General features: G+C 36.2%; 1 pseudogene; it reads left to right on the forward strand.

Annotated features, from left to right (window-relative positions):
- Nucleotides 1-1,924: 1,924 nt before the first annotated feature.
- LOC114202800 (U2 spliceosomal RNA) lies at nt 1,925-2,082 on the forward strand (annotated as a pseudogene).
- The last annotated feature ends 8,349 nt before the right edge of the window (nt 2,083-10,431 follow it).

Below are 10,431 nucleotides of genomic sequence, written 5' to 3' on the forward strand. Positions count from 1 at the left end.
ACACATTTTTGGGGCGCCTGGGTGGCTCAGTCGTTAAGCGTCTGCCTTTGGCTCAGGTCACAATCTCAGGGTCCTGGGATTGAGCCCCACATCAGGCTCCCTCCTCAGCGGGAAGCCTGCTTCTCCCTCTCCCACTCCGCCTGCTTGTGTTCCTCTCGCGCTGTGCTTCTGTCAAATAAATAAATAAAAATCTTTAAAAAAACCCCACATTTTTATAAAAAAAATTGAATAAAGTTGCCCAGGTGCCCCTGAATTTTTACCTTTTTATGTAGTCACATTTATCAATCTTTTCCTTTATGATTTTTCTTTCATATTTAAAAGGCCTTCCCTTCTCCCATGAGCAGGTAAATATTTTCTTACAATCATTTAAGGTTTAAACATTTTTAAATGTAATTTATTTATCTATTTAGATTTATTTATTTATTGGAGAGGGAGAGCTGGGGGAGGTGGGGGCAGAAGGAGAGGGAAAGAGAAAATCTCAAGCAGACTCCCCAGTGAGCTCGGAGCCCAATGAGGGGTTAGATCCCACGACCCTGAGATCATGACCTGAGCCAAAACCATGAGTCAGACACTCAACTGACAGAGCCAACTAGGTACCCCTTTAATGTAATTTAAATCGTGATATATTTCAAACATAAGAAAAGTGCATAAATTCAATATAACAAGCACCCATTAATCAAACACACAGATTTAACAGACACTAACATTTTGTCATGTTTACTTAAGTTTTTTTCATAAATACAGTTACATCTATAGCTAAAGACTGACCTTCATCCCTTTCCCTTCCCTTCCTCTGCTGAAATTTGTGTATGTAATTTACCTGCATTTTCTATATTTTCTACATATGTTTACAACCATGCGCATTATGAAGTATTGTTTTGTGGACTTTACAATTTTTACCAAAATAGGATCCTTTTCCACCTGATTTTTGTTGTTCAATATTATACTTTCAGGATATACCCAGATAGATGCCTATATTTCTAGCTTACATATTTTTAATACTTTATTACATATAATTGTATAAATTTGGCATTCTCTTTGTGAATTGCCTATTCATATCACTTGTTCACTTTTTGTTGCATTGTTGGCTTTTTTTGAGTTATGGATTGTTGGGATTATTTATTCTTGACCCAAATCCTTTGAGTGTTATATATGTAGTAAACATCTGTCCCAAATCTATGACTTGTCTTTAAGTTTATGGCATTTTATGATATACACAAGTTTTTAATTTTAATGTAGCATATTTATCAACTATTGCCTTTATGGCTTGTATTATTATGATGATGAATATTGATACCTGGTAGGGAAAATTCTCCATTTTTATCATTCTTTGACAGTTTCTTGATTCTTTTTAGGACTTTGATGTCTCCAAATGATTTTCAGAGTCAGTCTGTCCATTTCTGTGAAATCCCCTTTTAGAACTTAAATTGGAATTCCCTTGAATTTATTAACTTGGAAACAACTGTGACCTTTAAAATATTTTCTCCCTATCAACAAGCTTGGTACAACTCTATCGGTCATCCCTTACAGCATTGTCACCTGTGAATGATCATAACTGTGTTCTTCATAGTCAATTGTGCACTTTTTTTTCCCTTGTCTCTTTGCACCAGCTAGGATCTCTAGTATATGCTTAATAAGCAACAATATGTCATTCTTGTCACTTTCTCAACTTTAAAAGGAGTACTGCACTTTGAAAATTTTCCCAGTAAGTAACGTGTCTACTGTTTATTTGGGGTTTGATAGCTCTTATCAGGTTAAGGAAGATCCCATATAATTGTAGTTTGCCAAAGTTATTTCACTCTTGAGTGGACTTTGGATTTTCTAAAAAAAAAATCTGTATCCACATTATGATAAGATTTTCCCCCTTAATCTGTTAAAATTATGATTTTTAGTGATAAATATTTTAATGTCAAAAGATCTTGGCATCACTTCTTGGCCTTTTGGCTAAGATCAAGTGTAGCATCTGTTCTTCTTTTTTCTTTTTTGCTTTTTTTTAAATTAACATATAATGTATTATTTGTTTCAGGGGTACAGGTCTGTGATTCACCAGTATTACACAATACACAGTGCTCCCTACAACACATACCCTCCCCAATGTCCATCACCCAGCCATCCCATCCCTCCCACCCCCCTCCACTCCAGCAACCCTCAGTTTGTGTCCTGAGATTGAGTCTCTTATGGTTTGTCTCCCTTTCTGGTTTCATCTTGTTTCATTTTTTTCCTCTCTTCCCCTATGATCCTCTGTAGCATCTGTTCTTGTCAGTTTAAAAGATCTTTGCACTCTTAGTTTAAGCCACACATTGTCATCATGTTTTTTTTTTTTAAGATTTAATTTATTTTAGAGAGAGAGAGCGCCCATGGAGTGGGGAGGGGTAAGGGGAGAGGGAGAGAGAGAATCTTAAGCACACTCCTCACTGAGCTCAGAGCCCATCATGGGGCTCCTCATTCTCACGACCCTGAGGTCATGACCTGAGCTGAAATCAAGAGTCAGATGCTTACCCACTGACCCACCCAGGGGCACCATCATGTTCTTTTTAATGCATGTCTGATTTAGTTTTATACTATTTTCTTTTTTTTTTTAATTTTTTATTGTTATGTTAATCACCATATATTACATCATTAGTTTTTGGTGCAGTGTTCCATGATTCATTGTTTGTTCATAACACCCAGTGCTCCATGCAGAACGAGCCCTCCTCAATACCCATCACCAGGCTAACCCATCCCCCTCCCCCCCTCCCCTCTAGAACCCTCAGTTTGTTTTTCAGAGTCCATCATCTCTCATGGTTTGTCTCCCCCTCTGACATACTCCCCTTTTCTTCCTCTCCTGTTATCTTCTTCTTTTTCTTTTTTCTTAAAATATGTTGCGTTATTTGTTTCAGAAGTACAGATCTGTGATTCAACAGTCTTGTACAATTCACAGCGCTCACGGTAGCACATACCCTCCCCAATGTCTAGAATTTTTACATCTATATATACATGAGATTGATCTATGATTTTATTCTTGTGTTGTCTAAGTTGGGGTTTTGTATCAAGTTTGTATTTGCCTCAATAAATGACTTGGCTAGCTTTACTATTTATTATCTTATTCACTAGTTCAGTGATTCCCAGGTGCACATTTGGATTACTTGGGGAGTTTTTGTTTTTTGGCTTTTGTTTGTGTATAAAATAATGTTCAGTGTTTTTTGTCCGATACCAAATAAATCAGAATCTCTGGAGGTGGATCCAGGCATCAATATTTTAAAATGCTCCCCAGGTGACTATAATGTGAAGCCAGGTTTGAGAACCACTGCTGTAGAACAATTTGTATGATAGAACACATCTATTCTTCAGGGGCATAAGAAAGAAAATACTTGTTCTGTGAAATTCAGGTAGAATTCGTCTGCGAAAGTCTCTGGCCTGCTGATTTTGTATGTAGATTCTAAAATGTTTATTCAGTTTCTTTATTGGTTATATAGATCTATTCAAGTTTTTTTCTGTTATTTCTTAAGTCCGTTTTAGTAATTATTTCTTAGAAAATTCATTTCTAATTTATTGGCATAAAGTTGGTCATGATATTTCCATGTGAATTTTTAGTCTCCACTGTATCTCTAATTATATCCCTGCCTTTCATTTCTTATATTTTTAACATGTTTTTTCTTTCTTTTTTTTAAACATATTCATTATGTGGTTTCCATATTTTACTAGTCTTTCCAAAAGACCAGCCTTTGGTTTGTTGATGCTCTGTATTATTTTCTATCTCATTAATTTCCTCTGTATTCTGATTTTAGTTTTTCTAATTTCCTTAGGTTTACTCTTCATTCCACATGTGAGTGAAATCATACAGTATTTGTCTCTCTGACTGACTTATTTCACCTTGCATTGTACTCCCTAGGTCCTTCCATGTCATTACAAATGGCAAGATATCATTCTTTTTATGGCTGAATAATATTCCACTGTGTATATATGTATCACTTCTTTGTCCATTCACCAGTTGATGGAAACTTGGGCTGCTTTCATATCTTGGCTATTGTAAATAATGCTGCTATAAACGTAGGGGTGCATGTATCCCTTTGAATTAGTGTTTCTGTATTCTTTGGGTAGATCAGTAGTGTGATTGCTGGATCTAAGGTAGTTTTGTTTTTGTTTTTTTTTTTACATTTTGAGGAACCTCCATCCTGTTTTCCAGAGTGGCTGCACAAGTTTGCAAGCCTGCCAATAGTGCACAAGTGTTCCTTTTTCTCCACATCTTTGCCAACACTTGTTTCATGTGTTTTTGATTTTAGTCATTCTGACAGGTGTGAGGTGATATCTCATTGTAGTTTTGATTTGCATTTCCCTGGTGGTAAGTATGATGAACATCTTTTCATGTGTCTGTTGACCATCTGGATGTCTTCTTTGCAGAAATGTCTGTTCATGTCTTCTGCCCATTTTTAACTGGATTATTTGTTATTTGGGTGTTGAGTTTTATAAGTTCTTTATATAGTTTGGATACTAGCCCTTTATCAGATGTCTCATTTACAAATATTTTCTCCCATTCCATAGGTCGCTTATTGATTTTCTTGATTGTTTCCTTCTCTGTGGAGAAGATTTTTATTTTGATGTAGTCCCAATAGTTTATTTTTGCTTTTGTTTCCCTTGTCTCAGGAAACATATCTAGAAAGATGCTGCTATGGCCAATGCCAGAGAAATTATTGCCTGTCCTCTCTTCTAGGATTTTTATGGTTTCACGTTTCATACCTAAGTCTTAAATCCATTTTGAGTTTATTTTTGTGTGTGGTGTAAGAAAGTGGTCCTGTTTCTTTCTTTTGCATGCTGCTGTCCAGTTTTCCCAACACCATTTGTTGAAGAGACTGTTTTTTTCCCATTGGATATTCTTTCCTGCTTTGTCAAAGTTTAATTGGCCATATAATTGTGTGTTTATTTATGGGTTTTCTATGCTATCCCATTGATCTATGTGTCTATTTTGGTGCCAGTACCATGCTGTTTTGATTACTATAGCTTTGTAGTATAACTTAAAGTCTGGAATTGTGATGCCTACAACTTTGCTTTTCCTTTTCAAGATTGCTTTGGCTATTTGGAGTCTTTGTGGCTCCATATAAATTTTAGGATTGTTTGTTCTAGTTCTGTGAAAAATGTTGTTGGTATTTTGATAGGGATTGCACTAAGTGTATAGATTGTTTTGGGTAGTATAGATATTTTAACAGTGTTTTTCTTCCAATCCATGAGCATGGAATGTCATTCCGTTTCTTGGGGTCATCTTCAATTTCTTTCATCAGTGTTTTATAATTTTCAAAGTACAGGTCTTTTACCTCTTTGGTTAGGTTTATTCCTAGGTATCTTATTATTTTGGGTGCAATTGTAAATGGGATTATTTTCTTAATTTCTCTTTTGCTGCTTCATTATTGGTGTATAGAGATGCAACAATTTTTTTTATTATTTAAATTCGATTAGCCAACATATAGTACATATTTAGTTTCAGATTTAGTGTTCAATAATTTATCAGTTGTGTATAATATCCAGTGCTCATCACATCATGATGCAACAAATTTGTGTACATTGATTTTGTATACTGTAACTTTACTGAATTCATTTATTAGTTCTAGAGGTTTTTTTGGTGGAGTTTTTAGGGTTTTTTATATAGAGTAACATCATCTGCAAATAGTGAAAGTTTGACTTCTTCCTTACCAATTTGGATGCCTTCTATTTCTTCTTGTTGTTTGATTGCTGTGGTTAGGATTTTCAGTACTATGTTGAACAGAATTGGTGAGAGTGGACATCTTTGTCTTGTTCCTGACCTTAGAAGAAAAGCTCGCATTTTTCCCCCCATTGAGTATGATATTGGCTGCAGGTTTTTCATATATGGCTTGTATTATGTTGAGGTATGTTCCCTCTAAACCTACTTTGTTGAGGGTTTTTATCATGAATGGATGTTGTACTTTGTCAAATGCTTTTTCTGTGTCTATTGAAATGATCATATGGTTTTTATCCTTTCTCTTATTGATGTTATGTATCACATTGATTGATTTACAAATATTGAACCACCTTTGCAGCCCAGGAACAAATCCCACTTGACCTTGGTGACTGATTTTTTTAAATAAATTGTTGAATTAAGTTTGATAGTATTTTGTTGAGGACTTTTGCATGTATGTTCATCTGGAATATTGGCCTGTAGCTCTCTTTTTTAGTGGTGTCTTTATCTGGTTTTAGTATCAGAGTAATGCTAAGCCTCAAAGAATGAATTTGGAAGTTTTCCTTCCTTTTCTATTTTTTGGAATAGTTTAAGAAGAATAGGTATTAACTCTTCTTTAAATGTTTGGTAGATCTCACCTGTGAAGCTATCTTGTCCTGGGCTTTTATTTCTTGGGAGTTTTTTGATTACTGATTCAATTTCTTTGCTGGTTATCAGTCTGTTCAAATTTTCTATTTCTTCCTCTTTCACTTTTGGTAGTATTTATGTTTCTAGGGATTTGTCCATTTATTCTAGGTTATCTAATTTTTTGGCATATAGTTTTATCATAATATTCTCTTATAATCCTTTTTATTTCTGTGGTGTTGGTTATTATTTCTACTCTCTCATTTGTGACTTTATTTATTCAAGTCCTTTGTCTTTTTTCTTGATAAAGCTGGCTAAAAGTTTATCAATTTTATTGATTTCTTTTTTCAAAGAACTGGCTCCTGGTTTCATTGATCTGTTCTATTGTTTTTTTAGTTTCTATATTGTTTATTTCTGCTCTTATCTTTATTATTTCCTTCCTTCTGATGGTTTTAGGTTTTGTTGATTGTTCTTTTTCTAGTGCCTTTAGGTGTAAGGTTAAGTTCTTTATTTGAAGGTTTTCTTGCTTCTTAAGGTAGGGCTGTATTGCTATAACTTTTCCTCTTAGAACCATTCTTGCTGCTTCCCAAAGGTCTTGGACAGGTCATGATCCCAGTGTTCTGGGATTGAGTCCTGCATCAGGCTCTTTGCTCAACGGGGAGTCTGCTTCTCCCTCTGCCTGCCACTTGCTCTTTCTCGCTCTTGCTTGCTCTCTCTGACAAATAAATAAAAAAATCTTTTAAAAAAATAAAGTCTGTTTTGTCTGATATAAATATTGCTACTCCAGCTTTCTTTTGACATCTATTTGCATGATAGATGTTTCTCCATCCCCTCACTTTCAATCTATAGGTGTCTTTAGGTCTAAAATGAGTCTCTTGTAGACAGCATATAGATGGGTTTTGTTTTTTTATCCATTCTGTTACCCCATATTTTTAGATTGAAGCATTTAGTCCTTTACATTCAAAGTAATTATTGATAGATATGTATTTATTGTCATTTTATTGTTTGTTTTGTGGTTGTTCTGAAGATTTTCTCTGATCATTTCTTGTATTTCTCTCTTTCATGGTTTCCTGCTTTTCTTTAGTGATATTTTGGATTTCTTTCTCTTTATTCTTTGTATATTTATTAGTGATTTTTGATATATGGTTACCATTAGGTTTGTATATAACGTCTTCTGCATATAGCATTCTATATTAAGTTAATGGTCATTTTTGTTTGAACTCATTCTTTACTTCTTTCCTCCCCACATTTTAGGTATACATTGTCATATTTCACATCCTTTTATGTTGTGAGTTCCTTGACTGATTTTTTACAAAATTTTTATTTTTCCTGCTTTTGTGGTTCCTACGAGTAGGAACTGGCGAACCAGTATAAAGATACTGTCACTTTTGGTCTCTCCTTTCAACTCAAAGTGTCCCCTTTAACATTCCTTGCAGGGCTGATTTAGTGTTCATGAACTTTAGTTTTTTGTTTGACAGCCCTGTTGGATAGAGTTTTCTTGGCTGCAGATTTTTTCCCATTCAGCACTGCCACTTCCGTCTGGCTTCCCAACTTTCTGTTGAAAAATCTCCTGCTAGACTTATGGGTTTTCTCTTGGAAGTTACAGACTTCTTTTGTCTTGCTGCTTTTAAGATTTTTTTCTTTATTGTTATATTTTGCAAATTTAATTACAATACATCTTGGTGTTGGTCTACTTTTGTTGATTTTGATGGGAGTTCTCTGTGCCTCCTGGATCTGGATATTTGTTTCCTTCCCCAGATTAGGGGCATTTTCAGCTATTATTTCTTCAAGTAAATATCCTGCCCCTTTTTCTGTCTCTTCTTCTGGGACTCCTGTAATATGGACGTTATTACATTTGATGGAGTCACTGAGTTCCCTAAGCCTAATCTTATTCTGTGAAATTATTTTTTCTCTCTTTGGTCAGCTTGATTACTCTTCATTACTCTATCTTCTAGGCCACTAATTTGTTCCTCTGCTTTTTCTAGCTTGCTATTCATTCCATCTAGCTTTTTCTCGTTTTGTTTATTGAGCTCTTAATCTCTGCTATGTTATTCTTTATCTCTGTGGTAAGGGTCTCATGTCTTCCACACTTTTGTCAAGTCTAGTGAGTACCCTTATAATCACTGCTTTAAATTCTCTATCACGTATGTTACTTATATCCATTTTACTTCAATCTCTGGCTGTGGCCCTGTCCTGCTTTGCCATTTGGGATAATTTTTTTTCTCCTCATTTTGTCTACCTCTCTGTGTCTGTTTCTGTGTGCTTAGAAATTCAGCTATTTCTTCTGCTCTTGAAAGTAGTGACTTCATGAAGAAGAGGTCCTGGAGTGCCCTGATGTGCAACATTCCATGTTCACCAGAACCTAGCTTTTCAGGAGAGTATCTTATGTGTGTTGCTTAGGCCCTGCTATTGTATCTGAGTCACTTTTCCTTTCAGTGCAATCATCTTCACTGACTGTCTGCCTATGGTAGGCTGTGCTTGCTCTCTGTGGTGTTAGTGGGACCCAGGTAGGCCAGCTATGAGTTGGCATGTCCACCAGGGAACTTGGGAGTGGGGCAACAATGTTAGCACAATTTGTGCCAGGCCTCTTGTCCTATACTAGATCCCCCAAAGTGCTGCAGTAGCTGGGGGCTGTGCACAGAGGTGGCTGGGGGCACAAGGCCTGATATGTGGTGGTGGCTGGGTGGGATATGTTCAAGGCTTTAACAGAATTTGTCCTGAGCCCAGGGCTGAGCCTAGCAGGCTTGGAGTGGTGAGTCTTCAGGAGAACTTTTGGCCTGGTGCACTGCTAACAGTTTAGGTAGCAAGTGTCTGTCCAGGGCTGCCTCCTGCAGGTGGCTCTGTGTTTATGCTGGGGAGTTGGGGAGGAAAATGGCAACTGCCAGCTCCCTCATTTTCAAAGAAGTGCCTCAACATGCTCCGAAATCAGTATGAACAGATCTGTTTCCTGTTTGCTCCCAGTGTTGTGTAAACTGCCTTTTTTATGTTGCCTCTGTGTGCAAGCTGCTGTGTCTTTAAGGGTGGAGAACCAGCTATCACTCGTCCTTCAGGCTCACCCAGTGTTGAGTCAACTGATTTTTAAAGCTCTAGTCTCCAAGTATCACTGGTTTTACAAACTCATGGAATTCGGCCACTCTGGTTTTTTAAAGCCAAACTTTGTGGGGATAAATGTTACCTGTGTGAACTCCCTGGTATGAGGGCCCATTTCTCTTGCTTCTGTGCATGTAGCACCCTCCCTTCTGTGGGCAACCTCCCTCCACCTTTCTGACTTTCCTAAACTTTTGGATGCAGCTTCTTCTCTATATTTAGTTGTGGAGTTTGTTCTGCTAGTCTTTGGATCACTCTCCAGTTTATTGATTTGGATGTAGATGATACCTTGTTGTAAATGTGGATGGAGTGAGCACAGGGTCCTCCTACTCGATCATCTTCCCAAGCTCCTCCAATGCTGTTTACTTTAAAGTTAACTTTTCTGATATACACATAGGTGACCCAGCTTTGATTTTGTGAATCATCTATTTTTATCTATCCTTGACATTTAGTCATTATATTGCTAAAGGTTTTAGGCAGGTCTCTTGTAAATAGCATATAGCTGGCTTTAAATAATTCCTTTTTATGAGTATCTTTCAACCTGATTGTTTAGGGGATTTAAATTTATTGTGGTTACTGATATACTTGAATTTATATTTGCCATCTTATTTTAGCTTTTCTATTTACCATGCTTTTTTTATTTGCTCTTTTCCCCTTCATGCACTCTATTGGATTGCTTAAATTTTTCTTATTCTCAAAGATTTGGGATAGTCAGCTTGTGAGTCTACTGCGTACTTCTTGTTTCTGTCACCCATTCCTTTCTCTTTCTTTGAGAGTAGAGCCATGAATTTTAAAAAACTCTTGCTTTATTTGATCATTGAAATTAGTGAACCATTTTTCTAGAAGTAGCAGTCTGTAATTAATATTTTGAGTCCATCTGTAATTATTCTTGATGGATAGTACAAACTAAGAGATCTATTTTAGAAAAATTTTCCAAATTGCCAACCAACTGTTCCAGCATCACCATTGAAGAATTCCTTCTTTCCTCATTGATTTGAGATGGTGTTTTGACATATACTCCATTCTTCTCTAGATTCAGATCTTTTTCTGAG

Source organism: Eumetopias jubatus, unplaced genomic scaffold (assembly GCF_037043125.1).
Source record: "Eumetopias jubatus isolate StellerSeaLion01/CBP00866 unplaced genomic scaffold, mEumJub1_p1.0 scaffold_11, whole genome shotgun sequence".
In the NCBI taxonomy this organism is placed as follows: domain Eukaryota; kingdom Metazoa; phylum Chordata; class Mammalia; order Carnivora; family Otariidae; genus Eumetopias; species Eumetopias jubatus.